This window comes from Ostrea edulis, chromosome 2 (assembly GCF_947568905.1).
Source record: "Ostrea edulis chromosome 2, xbOstEdul1.1, whole genome shotgun sequence".
NCBI lineage: Eukaryota > Metazoa > Mollusca > Bivalvia > Ostreida > Ostreidae > Ostrea > Ostrea edulis.
In genome coordinates, this window is record NC_079165.1 from 33817124 (window position 1) to 33835782 (window position 18659).

Sequence of the window (18659 nt, forward strand, 5' to 3'; positions counted from 1 at the left end):
TGATAAACTACTGTTCTATAAATCACAAATGTCCACTGTTGATTGTATTGTGAAATTTTAAGTACTACATGGACTGACAAATGAAGTTATTCAAAAGATAGTAACAAACAGTAATTCAATATTTACACCTGATGATGTAATGAGAAAATATCCAATTTGGTCAATGGATACTGCTACTGCCGTTAGTGAAATTATTTCCGATGTTGTTGGTGATTTGGATATGTATAATTTAGCCGAAGACTCTGAAGTAGAGTCTGATTGATCTATTAAATAAATATGCATATTGAATAAATTATATGAACTTGGTTTATAATTGTTGAATTTTATATTTCACCTTTAACCCTAATTTACATGACAAAGGACAAATCTATGAAATCTACAATCATTCCTATAATACTGCACAAATTCCATTTACTGAAAGCCTTTTAAAATATAAAATGTAGTTTCCTTTTTGTATGCTAATCTGCCCAGTTATTGTTTACAGAGGTGTGATCAAGTCATGTAAAGGGTTATTAAGGAGGAAAACAGTCTACACTGAAATGTTAATTGATTTCATGCATACTGTGGTATTTGAGTCTTGGCTTATTTTCACCCATTGACAATAAACATTTCGGGCCAGTTTTAAATATATTCAAAATCAAATTTCTCCATATTAAACATATGTACTAGTTTGGAATTCCCCCTTTTTAAAATCTGTTCTTTGAGTGTGGTCAAAAAGGGTGAAAATAAAACCGAGGCAAAAAGTTTCCCGTCAACTCTGCAGTACTACATTGGCAAGGATTTAACAAAAATTACTGCATCATGAACATTACAGGGCTCTTAAAATTTGGATTGCTTGTTCCCACTTCAAAATGCTTTGCACACACTTTTTTCCTTTAGGATCATGTCTATAATTCCAAATTGATGGATAATAAACTCAGAAAATCCAAAATGTCCTGAATGCTTGTCCAAGTTGAATCCAAATTTCCTTGAAATATTGTTACTTTAATTTCATAGTTCTAATTTTACATTTTTAATATCTTTAGTACCAGAGCCCTGCTTTGTTTTGTTAAAAAATAAATCACGATCTAATTAGATTTTTTTTTTACATTTACTGTATGATTTCAACATATAAAGCAGTTTCTGATTCAAAATGTCTAGGTACATCAAATTTAATGGTTTTGCTCCATCATAATCTTTCTATACAAGATCATATGATAATGCTTCTTTTTGGCTTTGAATCCGTTTATGCAAGTCTACAACTTTAACCCTTGAGAATAAGTCCTGAAAGGAAGAAAAGGCGTTGAATTGCCTTCCAGGCAAATAGTCAAATATTTCAGCTTTGTTCAATTCATCAATCATCAATTCTACATCGATCTTTTTTTATGTCTCAGTCCGCAAGGTCCCTTTAGACTTCATTTTGACCTCTTGCATCATATTGCACTTGATTTGATCTTGGATCTGAAGTGATAGGGCTGCCTTTCTTGCACTTTCATAAGTAACATTTGCTCCTTGTGTGCGCACTTTTTCTTTTAATCTGTGGACCATGATTTCGACCAAATTGTCGTTTGGTATATTGTGTCCGTTGCCACTAGAAATATTTATTCATAAGCATCTCTGGGACTCAGTATGCAATAGTAATAGGCTAAGAAGCGAAACAACCAGATCTGATATTTTGTGTGATGGGTTACACCTGAAAGTAGCATTTGCAACTTGGCATTGGCCATTATCCTGTCACCATCACCCATACAATATCCATCATTGGTGTCTTTCAGCAATAGCAATAGCAAATATTTCATCATGAAGCTCTGTATAGACCACTCCGATCAGGTTTCTCCTCTCCTGCATCATTCTCACTGAAATCCCACAAATCTTTCTCTCTCAGGTGTCTCTTTAGGTGATCTACTTTTTTATATTCCTTTCCACATGAGATACAGATATATTTCTGTAATTCATGGTCAACATGTCTCGGATTTGTTGACTTTTGACATCTAGTTCTTGAACTTTCTCTGACAATCGACCACAATCTACAAAAATATGGAAAACAACCCATGTGAAAGCATTTTAAATGCTTAGAATATGTGGTACATAAATATTAACTACAACATGTACATATACTCATAATTATCTTACAGTATTTCACATCAATCTGGTCAGGATTGCTTTATCTTCTAAGTAATATCTTTCCATCACTAAGGTTTACATATCTATCAAGTATATCCTTGGCAATCTGACGAATAAACTTGAACTGGTCTTCTGCAGATTGGGTCTCAAAAATCTCTTGTTTTCGTTTCGGTTCAGAATCCAAGTTCTCCGTGTCCAGAAGATGTAGGCATGTTCCTGCGGTGAAAGCATCCAAGCAGTCCATCAGAAATGCATAGTGAGCTCTAATATAAATCAAAACTCAGTAAATCTAAAAAAAAAATTAAAAAAAATAAAATAGAAATGTTTTAGTGATCAGGCAAGGCACACCCACCCACCCACTTTTCCTGATGTTCCTAGAAACCTCACTAAGCACACTAGCATTTTTGAAAGCAGAGTGGTCCTTTGTGATTTTTTTCCCTTCTTTAATTTCAGCATGCCTAATTATAATGATAATTTTGCACACACTTAAAAAACACATTGTTTATTATTCATCAAATTATAGTTGGTATTGCTACTGATAGGGTCAGTTTGTATGGTTTTATGTCTTTTTTAAATTTAAACTATTAGTGTGTTGAAAAGCATCTAATAAGTAATGCACTTTTAGCTATTAACTTATTTCCATGTCGATGTACATGAAATTAATACAAAGCTATTGATACCTACACTTCTGAATGACTTCATCGCCACCATGGACATCTATTCTGTGAACAACATTTCGCAGCTGACTTAAAGTTCCTACTTCCCGAGCAGAAGACAACTTGTAAAATTGCTGATACACGAGCTGAAATGTTACAAAAATGAGTAAGATGATGCAGTTATTGTTCAGAAATATTTTTAATAATTGAATTGGTTACTCAAATTTACTTTTGCATAAACATTACAAGAGGTATGGATAAATTATAGACCATGAACAAGTTATTAAATATATATATATATATATATCAAAAGGTTAGCGATCAGATGAGAATAAAAATTAGTAACAACATTGAACATAAATAAACAAATCAAAGATACTTAATTTGGGATTACTGTATGATTATAATTGTAAATTCATTCAAAACATGTTTGCAATAATTGTGTTTTACTACATGGCAACCTTTGAAAAGGTTAGTGATGAGAAAAAAGTAAAAGTTAGTTGCAACATTTGAACATCTAAACAAATAAAACATCCTAATATGGGATTGGGACATCTCCATTATGTGACATACTTCCTTTCCATTTAATCTTGGGTGATTTAAAAAAAATTGAAAGTTGCTTGTAGATATGTTGATACATTTTTCAGTTGTGTAGATATGCAGTATCCCATTCCCCTTTCAATAAATGCTCTAAAATGCAACATTCAATAATTGAACATTTTGAAATAGAACAGATAAAGAAATACTCCATATCCTCAAGACTAAGCCAGGACTGTGACTGAATTCCTCAAAAATCAGAGGAAAACTGGTCAAAAATGAAGAAAAACACCTCAACCTACCGGGAAAAATATCATTTTCTGTCACTTTAAATCAAACCCAGAGTGTTTTATTTTCTCGAAAATTGAGCCAATCAAAAGACTTCCACTTTAAAGAGGAAAAAATCATACCACTCTTAAGTAGTTGTGAATACTAGAAGCTAGAACCGTAATTATTCCAGGCTTGGGTGGTAAGAACCCCAAGTTTTAACCGTCCCTGTCAATACTCCCAAAGTGGTCAATATCGGTCATTTCAGATTCTAACTTTCCATTTTCCTATTCTTTTGCAAATTTCTTGTAAAGATAATATAAATTATTTCAATATTAAGTTACAAATTTTAGAAATTAATATGCAAATCTGGTATTGTTTGATTTCTGATTGTGTAATTTATAATACATGTATAGATAGAGGGGGAAAACAATTATGGTCTTTTTCAAAATTTTGAATTGCAAGAAAATAGCAGTTATGCTATCACAACTCAGGTAGTGGGCTTCAAAATCTAAAGACTGCCAGTAATTATTGGCTGCTATTGTTATCAAAACACCTACATGTATCTCAATAGCTACATACCACCCTCTCTGCAGATGTCACTCCACATGAGATCTATTGTTAAAGTTTGATTGACAGTCGGCCTACCATTGATCACAGTAAAATTCGGGGGTGGGGGGGTGGGGGTGGGGGGTGTTAACTTAAAATTCAGTGTTTCAGAATAACAAGTAACTGGACATTAAATAAACGCAGTGATTTAGTATGAATTAGGGACAGTGCTCTAGATAAACAATGTATTGCAATGCACAGAGCAGGAAATTTACCTGACCACAGGAAACAAGGGTTCGCAGATGTGTTAATGCATACTCTGGGACCAGAGATGACCAGTGTGCATGTTAATGTTATGAAAATATAACCAAACTACCCCCTCAAATGTTTATTTAACAGTTAATATGAAGATTTGAAACAACAGGTAGTTCTTGTTAAACTGAGAAATTTTAACAGAAATAGAAAACACTTGTATATATATATTATAAACTGATAGTGCATGTTATGAATTACAGTAATTACCACAATGACCACTTAAACATTTATAATAACCAATAACACAGACTATAATGACCAAACAATTTTCAATCAACCTGTATTAACCAGCTTTAACCAGTATTGATCACCAGCCCTGTCAATACTCATATTGACCACTTTTTTGTCAACCCTGAATTATTCTGATGAAAGAAACTTACACTTTCTTTGTTTTGACCAATGGAACAAAAATCAAGATATCTAGAAAAAAATCTTAACTCAAATTGATGTGGAATTTCTCTTCTTAAAAACAGTTAAAAACCAGAGGGTTCCCTAAAATGACACAGACTACCAAATCTTCCATGTGTAAGGTCAATAAAATAAATGCTTATGGAGTTAATTAGATCAAATTTTTAATACACAAATATGGCATGGTAAATTGTGCGACCTAAGAGACCATGAAACTCAACGAAACAGAAATAAAATACCTATAACTCCATGAACAGCAACAAACATAACTACTCAGCTATTACCAAACACAGATTCATCATACGATGTAACCCTTCTGGTCTGTGAATAACACCTGCCAGCTGATCAAACTCGGACCTGCCATTCAGCATTGCTAACTGAGCACTGTAGGCTCGTTCGTTTGTCAACACATCGCCCCCCAATACCTTCTTCTTGATAACCTTGAGGTTTTCTTCCTGAGTGTGTGCAATATATTTTGCATGGATGTGTTCTAGAATTGTTATCATGTCCTCGCTCTTATTCTCACTTTTGTCCAATAAATCCAGAACCACAAAGTCAGACTTTCTAGACATTTCATCAAGATAAGGGTGATGAATAACATCTGGCAGGTATGGAGCATACTTTTTTAAACATTCTACATACTTGATATTTTATCCTGTGTAATGTGTTCCTTAAGCTCAAATTTACAAACAAAGGAATAGATGCCGTCAACATAAGCAACATTCTTCGTCATAAAAGGGTTCAGTCGTATATTCCAACTTATTTCAAGTTCAAGTCTACACCCTGTATTTCCTACAGCTATACTTCTACTATTGCTTGTAGGAGTTATGAGATTGATTACTGTTCGTTATCTTCACCTTGAATCCAAACTTTTTAATTATAAACAAACTTTGCAGTGCTTAGATATAGACCATCTTATACGTAATCCACCAACATGTTCTTGTTCTTCATCTTCTTTCAACTACAGTCCAGCTGGACATGTCATTACTGGTGATGTTAATATAGTTGAAAATGATAACCTCAAATCACTTATTCTTAAAGGTCCTAAATACAGAAAACCTCGGTCTTTTAATTGGCGACAGAACTTCATCTCTATTATGAGTTCTGTCGAAGATTATGCCAGACGATGGGCTAAATATGAAAAAGAAGAACTTGATACATTGTCAGAATGGGTTAAAAGCATAAGAGGGATATTAAAATCCCGCATTAGACACATGAAAACAAAAGTACGTACCATCTATCCTTCTGTGTTTAGTAAACCAGAAGTGATAAAAGAATTAGATAGGTTACATGAGGAATATGTTTTGGTTCCAGCTGACAAAGCTAGTAACAACATTGTCTTTGTTTGTAAGGCTCATTATTACAACTGTATTTTAAACGAACTTGGCATTCATTCCACTTTTGGTAATCATACTTATACTCCAACTGCCCTTTCAAAAGACGAAATTCTTCAAAACCATGCTTCAGTTTTAGACACATTTAATATTCCAGTCAATGGGTCGAATGAATATGAGTTACCGTACCTATACTGGATTCCTAAACTACATAAAAACCCTTACAAACAAAGATACATTGCTGGATCCAGTAAGTGCTCTACCAAGTCCCTATCTTTGCTCCTCACGAAAATGTTAACAGCTGTGAAGGAGAAACTTCAAACTTACTGTGCGACTACATATGCCAGAAGTGGTGTTAATCAAATGTGGATTCTAAAAAATTCTAAAGAACTTTTAGTAAACTTGAAATCACAGAATTTTCCCCAAATCAATAGCATTAAAACCTATGACTTTTCAACACTATACACGACCATTCCTCACGATAAATGAAAGACTAGACTTTTTGACATCATAGACAGTTGCTTCTTCAACAAAAACGGAAAACGGAAATATTCATATCTAGTGATCAGTCATTCAAAAACTTACTTTGTTAAACACCACTCTGATTCCACGCACAAGTACTCTGAAGTTGAAATAAAAAATATGCTAGAGTTCCTCATTGACAATATCTTCGTGGTCTTTGGTGATCAGGTCTTCCAACAGTCTGTTGGAATTCCCATGGGCACGAATTGTGCTCCTTTGTTAGCTGACCTGTTTTTATATTCATATGAAGCAGAATTTATTCAAAAACTTCTACGTGAGAAGAAAAAATCTCTCGCTGTGACCTTCAATTCGACTTTTAGATATATCGATGACGTTTTGTCTATTAACAATGATAACTTTCATTCATATGTCGATTTGATATATCCCTGTGAGCTGGAAATAAAGGACACCACAGAGTCGTCCACTTCTGCTTCATACTTAGATATTTTATTGAAAGTAGACATTAACGGCAAACTAACAACTCAACTGTATGACAAACGGGATGATTTCAGCTTCTCCATCGTCAACTTCCCACATTTATGTAGCAATATTCCATTATCACCTGCATATGGTGTTTATATATCTCAACTGATTCGATATGCAAGAGCTTGTTCTGGGTATAGTCAGTTTTTAAATCGAGGTAAGCTACTGACAAACAAGTTGATGGTACTGGGATTTCAACAGTCTCGATTGAAGTCAGGATTTCGCAAATTCTATGGTCGTTATAACGATCTAGTTCGTCAATACAATCTCGCATTGGGTCAAATGCTTTCTGACGTGTTTCATACCGATTGTTAAGCCGTTCTTGGCACACTGATTTTGACTGCGGATAACTCCGTTTACCTGATCAGGATATGGGGCTCACGGCGGGTGTGACCAGTCAACAGGGGATGCTTACTCCTCCTAGGCACCTGATCCCACCTCTGGTGTGTCCAGGGGTCCGTGTTTGCCCAACTATCTATTTTGTATTGCTTGTAGGAGTTATGAGATTGATCACTGTTCGTTATCTTCACCTTGCATTGAACACAACAGTCAACACGTGCATATGTTCTCGCTGCTCTTTATTTCTACTCACAAATTATTACGCCCCGCATCACATGACCAAAAGTGCGGGAAACAGAGGGTGTTAAGATTATCATTGCATCAATGAAAATATTGCAATTAAATATTATAAATTCAGATATTACATCCCTCCTTTTCTTAGATAAGAAATTTACCAAAGAACATACTTTTTTTTAAAAAGCCATTAAAGAATAACATGATTATACAACTATCGAGAACAAGTTATAAAGCTTATGCAATTCACAAAACAATACAGTTATAAGTTGATTTGTTCATGCACAAGTCACTTGGTTACAAAGTCCTTCAGAACACTGGGTTGTCTGACAGAACGGCCGGACCTGGTGACGTACGCTTTCTCAGACAAATTTCTAGCGGGTTTTGGTGCGTTCACAGGTGAATTAAGAGTAGGTCTTTCCGGTGTTTTCGGTTTCGCGTTTTCCGTATAAGAAATTGTCTCTTTTCCTTCCTCCTCCTCGGGAATTTCACCATTGTGCGACTGTGTTATATCATTTGGGTATGCGATTTTCTTGAAGAATGAAGAGTTGCGTGTAACAGACTTCGTCGAATTAGATAAAGGAGTAGCGGGTATCATAGTTCCTTTAGCTTTCACAACAACGTGGGGTTCTGGGTTATAAGCCGGTGTCAACTTGTTTCTCGTCTCGTTCCTGATGAGGACGGTATCTCCACTCTTGATATCTCGAGTCGTATTCCTGTTGCCTAGCTTCATTTTCCGCTTCGCGTATTCATCTTGCTGTCTGGCAATTTCGTCCATGCCACGAATGGAAGTCTTAGATACCTACGGAAATTTGGTCCTCGTGTCACGACCAAACATAAGAGTGAACGGACTGAATCCAGTAGACGGGTGCGGGGTGTTCCTGTATTGACGAAGGAAACGGTACAGTTCTTGTTTCCAGTTTTTCTTCTCAACATGTGCATCTCGAACTGCTTTCATCATCGGCTTGTTAAAAGATTCCGCCTGTGCGTTCGCTCGAGGCCATAGGGGTGTGATCTTTCGGTGATGAAAACCAGTGTTTTCCGAGTATTCCTTGAATGCAGCGGAATTGAACGGACTTCCGTTGTCAGTTTTCACAACTTTCGGAATTCCAAACATAGAAATGACCTTGTCTAGGACAGGAATAGTTGCATTAGCTGAGGTAGACCTGATCTCCACCACTGGATATCTAGTGAACTCATCGGTGACCACAAATAAATATTCACCTGACGGTAAAGGTCCACAAAAGTCAGCACTTAGGTTTTCCCATGGTCCACTCGGCATATCGGACATCTTAAACAGTTCAATACGACTAGGCTTGTCGATAACGCTCTGGCAAGCTAAACAGAACTTTAAAGCAATCTCAACAAAATCATTTAAACCAGGGAACCACACTTTCCAACGCAATAGGGCTTTAGTGCGACTAATTCCTTGGTGCCCTTCATGAGCGATAGTGACAGCACGATCGCGGAGAGATTTTGGTAACACTAAACGACCGTCTCTGAGCAAAACATTGTCAGAATACACTACTAACTCATCTTAAACACTGCGTAAAGCCTGTAATTCTAACAAATTGACAGATTCGTCTTCCAAGCGCTTCATTTCGTGCCAGTTTCCTGTACGCGAAAAGTATATAGCTTTTTGCATTGTCTTGTCAAGGCTAGTGGCCATCTTGACTTCATAAAGGGTCATAGCTTTCGGCACGGACTTCTCGGCAACGAATCGCACATAGTGTTCAGCAATATCCTCCTCTCGTGATAGCTTGCTTGTCGATACTAGAAATATAGTTGGCTGGGTTATCCTTCCCGGGGCGGTAACTAATTTCCATCTTGTAAGGTTGTAGTCGGAGTCCCCATCTCTCTATCCTGAGCAGCGGTTTGGTTCTTTTCCAGATGGATTCTAACGTTTTATGATCCGTCACAACTCGGAAATACGGGGCACCTCGTAAGTACATGTCAAAGTGTTCACATGCCCAGACAATACCGAGGGCCTCGAGTTCAGTCTGGCTGTAGCGGGATTCTATGGAACTCAACGATCTACTAGTGTACGCAACAACCTTGTTCTCCTGAGTGAGAATCGCACCCAAGCCAACTGGGCTAGCATCCACTATCAGTTCGACCATTTTGTTCGGATTATAGTATGCAATCAAAGTGTCACTAGACAGGAGCAATTTCAGTTTGTTGAATGCGACATCCTGTTCGACAGTCCATGACCACGATATGTCTGCGCGTGTCAGACGTCTCAGAGGTTCACTAACAGTCGAATAGTCCGGAATGAACCTGGAGCAATATGAAGTCATGCCAAAAAACTTCGGAGCTCGCGAACGTTAGATGGCTTCTGTGCATCACGTACAGCTGATACCTTTGCAGGATCAGGTGATATTCCAGATTTGTTGAATACCAAGCCAAAAAATGTGATGTGATCACGGTTGAACTCACACTTGGATCGGTTAAGTTTCAGACCATTGTCATTCAATGTCTTAAGAGTGTCCTCAAGAGCTTTGTCATGCTCTTCCTGCGTTTTGCCGAATATCAATATATCATCCGAGATATTCCTAGCACCTGTCACAGTCTGTATCACGCTTCGCACGGCTTCCTGAAATATATCGGATGCTGAGGAAATGCCAAAGTTCAGACGTTTGTACCTGAAGATTCCTACGTGAGTGTTGAAGGTGGTGATTGAACGACTTGCATGATCCAACTCGAGTTGGTGGTACCCTTGCCGAAGATCAAGCTTACTGAATACTTACGCACCACTGAGGTCGTGAATAACTGTTCGTTATCTTCGCCTTGCATTGAGGTCGTGAATAAGCTCATCTACCTTAGGCATCAAATGTCGTTCACGGATGATTGCTTTGTTCGCCTCGCGCATGTCCACACATACTCGTATCTCGTCCGGGTTTTTCTTAGGGACGCACACGATAGGCGACATCCATGGTGTTGGCTCGTTTCCTACGCGCTCTATGATGTCATCGTTTATCAGCTTTTGTAGCTCCGCCTCGACTTTCGGAAGCAGATGAAACGGTATACGTCTGCTGCGTTGCGCAACAGGCTTCACTGAGGCATCAGTATGAATGTGAACATTCTTATTCGAAAGTTTGCCAATTCCATTAAACACATCTTGGTACTTCCGAGTGACATCAGTGCTAGACAGTTGATTCACGATTTGTATTAGATCTAGAGCACGGCACGTAGAATAGCTTAACAATGCACCATTGTTACCACGAACAACATAAAATTTGTGTTTCTGTGTTGATTCCTTCCATTGCACTGCGAGTAAACAGGTTCCAATAACGTCCAACGGCGTATCAACTCCATACGGTATGAGCTTAGCACCGTCCGTCTCGAGTCTCGGCTGACCTATTTTGAGGTAAGACGCTTCATCTAGAATGTTGACTGACGCTCCAGTGTCCAACAGAAAGTCACAATGATTTCCATTAACCTTCAGACACTGTTTTGGTCCTTTACTACAATTAATGGTGTACAAGTACTCATCATCTGTTGACGACTGGTCGTGATCTACAGCTAATTCACGCACGATGTTTGTCTTGGGTGTGCTCGAGTGGCTTCCCTTGCCTCCTTCACTCTTCTTCGATTTGCACACTCTCTCGAAGTGATTTAATTTTTTACAATTAAGGCATTGTTTACCTTTAGCCGGGCATTATGTTGCATGCGGATAAGGTCCTCCACAGTTTCTACACGTGCTGTTTGCGGCAGCGCTGGCCTTGTCCTTGAACTAACCTTTTGGTTTTCCTGCCCGTCTGTGTTTCGAGTTAATTTTTGGTTTGTTCATAACATTCACAGAACGCTCACATTGCTCTTCCATTGTTTGTGCCTGCAACTCGGCTACTTCCATCGCGCGACCTAAATCCATCAGATTCTGTAATGTCATATCAGGTTCACGCAGTGCTCTCCTTCGCAGACGATTAGAGCGACAATGTTGAATGATTTGAGATAAAATTTCATTGTTTACATCATTGAATTCACAGTCTTTGGACAGTTTGCGTAGTTCAGTTACATATTCATCAAGTGTCTGAGTACCCGATTGTTTGCAGTTTCTGAATTTGTAAACAGACATTTGGATGTTTTTTCTTGGGGGAAAAATAAGTGCCAAGTACCTGTTTAGTGGCCTGGTAGGAGGTCGGACTGTCTCCTTTTTCTGCCGTGTAAATATCGAACACACATTCCCCGGCGTAGTGTAATAAAAGAGCTCTCTTTCTGCCGTTGTCGTCTATGTTCATTCCTGTGAATAAAAGTTCTAGGCGATCAAGCCATTTTTCCCATTCAGGTAAACAATCCGTCACGGAAATCCATTTGTTCCATCAAAATGATCAAGCACTGAATTCCAATCGTTTTATCCTCGTCGCCAAATATTTTATCCTGTGTAATGTATAGGACACAACAGTCAACACGTGCATATGTTCTCGCTGCTCTTTATTTCTACTCACAAATTATTATGCCCCCGCATCACATGACCAAAAGTGCGGGAAACAGAGGGTGTTAAGATTATCATTGCATCAATGAAAATAGTGCAATTAAATATTACAAATTCAGATTTTACACTTGACAATTATTTTCATAATAAGATTTATAGAATTAACTATAAATCCATTTATTTTAGCCAGACTTAAATATATTTTATTTCGTAGGATTTTTTCGGAAACACTATTCCGGAATCCTACCGGAAATAAGTTGGCAAATAGAATAGCATTTCCTTTTATGGCATTTTCGGGAGAACGGTTAGATAACAGTCGAGACAAAATTTTAATTTCCATTCCCACCCATCCCAAAAAGTTGTAAGAATATGTACTGCGGAAAATGTTTTCAATTTTTCAGGTGAGCTCGATTCTTGGATATAGTGGTGGTTATGGGAAAAGAAACAACTACAATGGAGTGTGTTTGAATAGACTGTTTTGGCAACTTGGGGCCAGATAAAGTACATTTTTGATTACGGAACACAAGAAGCATGCGCGTCTGGTTCCTGTGATTGGACATTGAATGATTTGATTGGACAATATTGTATGTATTGAATTATTTGGTGACAATTTGGTCACATATATATATATATATATATACACACACACACACACACACACACATATATATATATATATATATATATATATATATATATATATATATATATATTAATTATATATGATACACTTTGATTGCCGCTCACCGGAATCATAGTCATATGGTTTTTTGTTTAATTGAAATTGACATTTTAATGATTGATGTTTGGGGGTGGTTGCAAATCGTCTCATTGCCGTTAACCGGAAAGACAAGATCTGCTAAATTTGTTGCTTGATTTTATGATATAACATTATAATATGACCCCTGGGTCGAGGCCTCTGCTGGTGGATTGTTAGTCCCCGAGGATCTCAACAGCCCAGTAGCTAAGTACTTCGTTACTAGCTTGAAAATACGGATGTATATTTAATTGCTGTTATAAAATTTAGAAATTCATTTCAAAATGAAGGATTATCTCCCTCAAGCATAGCTCTTATCCTTGGACGAATTTGGCTCCACTTTTTTTGGCACGCTGTTTTTGGCTATATTTAGCTCTAAAACTTCATAGTTATTGCGGATTTCAAAGATTTCGGTTGAGCATCACTGAAGAGATATTATTTGTCGAAATGCGCATCTGGTGCATCAAAATTGGTACCGTGCAAGTTTTACATTAGGCAATGATGTGTTTTTGGCCTGTACCATTCGGGTGTCAATACACAGGTGTGATTTTCATGGTAAAATTTTAATGTAAAACTTTAAAATTGTACTCATTGCCTAGTTGCCAAGACCAACAACAGCCACAATGGGGAGGGGGTTGTTGTTTTAAATTACAATAAATGGAAAAAATAAACTTGTATATAGGTAAACATAATGTTATGTCTTTATTTCCTCTAAAAACTCACAATCAGAACGACTTGGAACAAAAACACCATTATTAACAGCACTGATGGATACAGATGGGGACTGATTACTTAAACCATTGTCAGTAATACGCGTCTGTAAACCTATCATTAAGAACCAATGCAGACTCTTTCTCTGTTTTTCTTTGCTCATGTTTGATGGGCTTTTAGAAATGTCAAAATTATCCCCGATTATATCTGAAGTGTTCAGATCATCAGTACCTAACGTTTCCAGTGCTTTTTTTTCATTGATGACTGTCGAGTTGATATGCTCAGTCTGGTACTCTGCTAGATCTGCCTTCTTCTTAGTTGCTGCCGAGGAGGACACACTCAGTCCCATTTTTTTTGGAACAAGGAAATGCACTGTAATAAGAATCTGATCAATAAAATTTGCTTTAATATTACAATTACTACTATCATGAACCACAGAATGTGAAATTTTGAAATGTATAACGATATCAAACACTGCATGGCACACCTGTGATCTTGACATTCTACTTGGTATACATGTATCCTAATCATGTGGAAGTTGATGGTCATTAGGGGCAAGATCAAAGTCTGATAAAAATCTAAATTCAAATAGCTAGGGGGAGGGAGGGTAAAAACTCCCGTACGTTTCTGTTATCCAACAACGATTACACGTTTAATAGTGGAAAAAGAAAAAACCCAACAATTGTTGAAAACCACATGATAAAATTACATTTTATGACCATTAAATAGTTTGAATTAACACTTGCATTTGTGAATAACCAGTAGAAAAGGTATACAGACTGTTACCTGTATTTATACTCTTGTATGGGTTTTTTCATTCAGTTTCTACATTCATCATATTTAGATTTTGGGAGAAGGGGGGGGGGGGGGTTAGAGAAAACTATGTAAATTTAGTTTTTGTCAGACAATGAAATGTTGACATCTGAACAAACAATAGATTGATTGAATATTGATTAACGTCCCTCTCGAGAATATTTCACTCATAGGTAGACGTCACCACTGCCGGTGAAAGGCTGCAAAATTTAGGCCTATGCTCGGCGCTTATCATGCTTATGGCCTTTGAACTTGAAGGGATCTTTATCGTGCCACACCTGCTGTGACACTAACAATAGAAATAGAGGCTTGTTTTGATAAGGAGTATATAGTACATATCAAAACAGGAACAGAGACAAAACACTATTATCTAGCTGCAAGTTCTAAATATCTATAACAAAATTCCAGTTCCCAATTATCCTTTCTAGATAAATAAGTAAATTATTTTGAAAAATTCAGATCATACGGGATTCAATTTAAAATTTTACCTCATCTGTTGTCCCACTGTGATCCAAAATTTGAGCAACAATGTGATGTAGTTCAGACATATGCATATTTTTGTTTCTCGCAATAATGGCTGTGGTTACTGCTATTCCAACGTTGGAATCTTTGAGAGAATGCGACAGAGTTTTGTATAATATGGGAGCATGTAACTGTATCTCAAAAAGTAATCTGTCAAATTTGAAATTAGATATGTTGTCACACTTTGTACTTCTTAAGCAGCAATTTGTCTTTTTGGATACCAACTTTGTAATGTCTTTTTTTTATGATAACGCAGCTAATGAATTCCTCTTTCAGAAAAGAGTTATATGCTATCATTGCTATCTTTCGTTTAGGCTGTCCATTTGATATGGCTTTGACAACTCGTTTCAGTTCAACATCCTTCACAAGTCTAGATTTGATCTGTTTTCCAGTGTTGAACAACACCTACAAATGTATGCAAGTTGAATTTTAAAACAGCCATATGATATACAAATTGTTACACATGTATATCAATCATATGATAACCAAACAAGAATGAACCATCAATTATTTTCATTAAAAGGCATCAGATGCTCAGAATCTTAGAATAACAGTAACTAGCAGTCATTTCTTGCATATATATATACTACTAGACAGTAGTAATGCATTTAAATCATTGAATAATGTGCAGTATTTCAATAACAGAAACACCTAATAACCCATACTCAAAAGATTTATCAAAGTTTGAAACTACATTGAACTTTACATCATTAAACTTATTTAATATATGTCTATTTCTACTTATTAATGACATACACAAAATTACACATTCACCTTAATTTTACTGGGTGTAAAAAGTTTAATACATGGCTTTCGCTTGGGTTTATCTGGAGTCTTTACAGAAACTGTTAAATTAAATTAAAATTTGTATTATCATTTAGGTCAGAATGTTCAATATTTTCATCATCAACTCCAAACCAACTGAATAATTCCAAATTCTAAGAACATATAAAATATATTGTATCTACTTTCAACATGTTGAAATTGTTTATATAACAAACAAACAAACAACAATGTATATTGACAAAATGAATGTGCATTACTACTTAATAGCGAGCGCAGCGAGCCAGCGCGAAGCGCTGGCTCGTACTGCGAGCTCTAATGACTAGAGCGCGGGAAATAATCCGAGCTGAATCTAAACCTCTAACAAGGAAATTTTTTGACGCCAATCCCAGAAGTCCCTTGTCAAAAATGGCTGAGATCTCGCAAAGTCACACCTTGGAATATGATTATGAACTTACGTGGATTATCATCCTAATCTTGTGGTCTCCTAGCTCCAAAATTCAGTGCACCATTAGGCGAAATGTTTAAAGAAGTGCAATGTTTATGAAAAGCAGGCTAAGATGATGTGTGACGTCATGTCTGCGTTTTGACGTACGTCATAATAAAATAATAAGACTGACAGTGGCGGATCTAAATACGTACTTGTTATTTCCATTTGTAAAAGTCATACTACCGGGACGGAATTATATACGTAAACAATAGGCATACGTAACATGGCATCGAATACAAATCGTGTATAATCGACTGCAAACCACAAATCTGATTAAAATACTAAATTCTCAATAGGAATTATAATTAGAAAAAAAGGGAGACTAACTTAAATTGTTAGAATATGTGAGGGAGCACAGGTACTGAATTAGTGCTATTTAAAAAATTACAAAAACCTCGATGGAATTTGGTCGGATTGAATGCATTTTTTTTTTAAATCTTTGGGTTTTTTCCGCAACTAAAAATTATAAGTGATTGAATCCATTTCCGGTAATGCAAACCACGATGACACCCCCTCTCCCTCATGATAACGAAAATTGCAACTTGATAATCATTAATGAATCCTAGTTTTGTGAATTAATCTTAATTAATGTATCCTCACAACAACAGTGGAGATGTTGCTATTTTATTCAATGATTATTTGTGAATGCTGAAAATTTTCATCATTGTGTTACATGCAACTAATTATCAACAATATTATAAAAATTGTTCTAATTTTCTCTTTTGGAACATACCATTGCTACAAGGGGATTATGATATGAATTTCATTTTTAAAAAAATTAAGATAGGTTTGCATGGGTGGGGGCATATACATACCCAATACTTGAATTCATCGATTTATTTTTAAATTTTCATTATATTGAAAGGCAGTGCTGTTTAAACACAGTTTTACAAACTTGAAATTATTTCAATCACATTCATGTATACATGTATTGATATAAAACCCTGGGAGAAAATTCATGTAATGAGTATTTGGCAAATAGATATTGTTTAAATTGAACCTGATCAAATCATGGACATTACAAAATAGGTACATACATGAAGCTGCGCTCGCTCAAACGGTAGCACCGTCAACATATTAGTTACCTGTCATATTAATGATTATATTCACCTGATTTACTTTTCTTTATTTTCCTTGGAGTTGGTGACAGTCCAACTCCCTGCCTACTTCTCTTGGACTCCAAGTTAGAGTTGGAATCATCTGTGATCACATTCACTACTGCTGTCAGCGTGTCCTTGTTTTTCGATGATAACTCGATCGTGGTAGCGGTCGCACTTACATTGCCCAACGTCAGATTTTGACGAAAAGATTTAATTACTTCTCCTTTTTCCTTTCTCAAATCATCCATCTTGTGCAATAAGTCATAGTGAATTTTAGACAACTTCCGTAATTTTGAATAGCATTGACTACACACATACGAGCCGTCATTTGGAGATGGGATTTAGCCCAACACTTCACAAAACTGTTGAGTGAATTCAAACGTTGACGAAAAAATTGTTCTCCTTGATTTCTTGTCAAGAATGGCCCGACACGTTCTGCATGTGGTCGCATTCATTTTGTTTGATTTATCATGGATTTTCATTGGTTGAAATTTTCGAAACTAAAATACGCAAAATGAAACGATGCAAATTTTGAAAAAAACCTAACAGCAGGTCTTGAAATATTCATTTAAAAAGTGGATCGTCGATAATCAATAATATCATAATCATTTCACACTAAATCATACCAAATTTATTAGTTTCTTTTTATAATTTTTATATAAGAATTGATTTATGTGTAAAGCGTCTATTAGTAAAATCCGTGCAAAAGCCAAGCCGCGCAGCCAATCAGATGGCTTCTTCAAAGTTTTCATTTCGGCGGCTATATCTGCCAAGGGTGAAAGAGGAACACCGTGTATCGTCACCCTTGGCTAGCGAAGATGTCGGGGTAGATGTTATTCCCATTTACAATGTAAGCGCAAGCTCAATTTTTGTAGAGGGAATCTTCATCTTGAATGAATGAAAAGGGTGAAGATAAAGAACAGTGATCAATCTTGTAATTCCTATAAGGAATACAAAATTAAGAGTTTGGCAAAAACGGACCCCTGGAGATACAAGAGATGGGATCAGGTGCCTAGGAGGATCAGACATCCCCTGTCGACCGGTCACACGCGCCATGAGCCCTATATCTTGATAGGGTAATCGGAGTAATCCGCAGTCAAAATGAGTGTTAAACAATTTTCGATTTATGATACATATATTTATAAGAAAATCATTGCATTAAGTTTATAGAGAAGGTGAGGAAGGTGTTAATTCTTCTGAGTGATGAACACTTTATGTTTTGTTTACATTTCATTGTTTTACGTCCCTTCAAGAATTTCACTCATACTGAGACACCAAAAACTGAAGGGGAAGGACTACAAATT

General features: G+C 36.5%; 1 pseudogene; it reads right to left on the minus strand.

The window, feature by feature from the left end:
* Nucleotides 1-1311: 1311 nt before the first annotated feature.
* On the minus strand, nucleotides 1312-17810 carry LOC130051630 (uncharacterized; annotated as a pseudogene).
* Nucleotides 17811-18659: the final 849 nt, after the last annotated feature.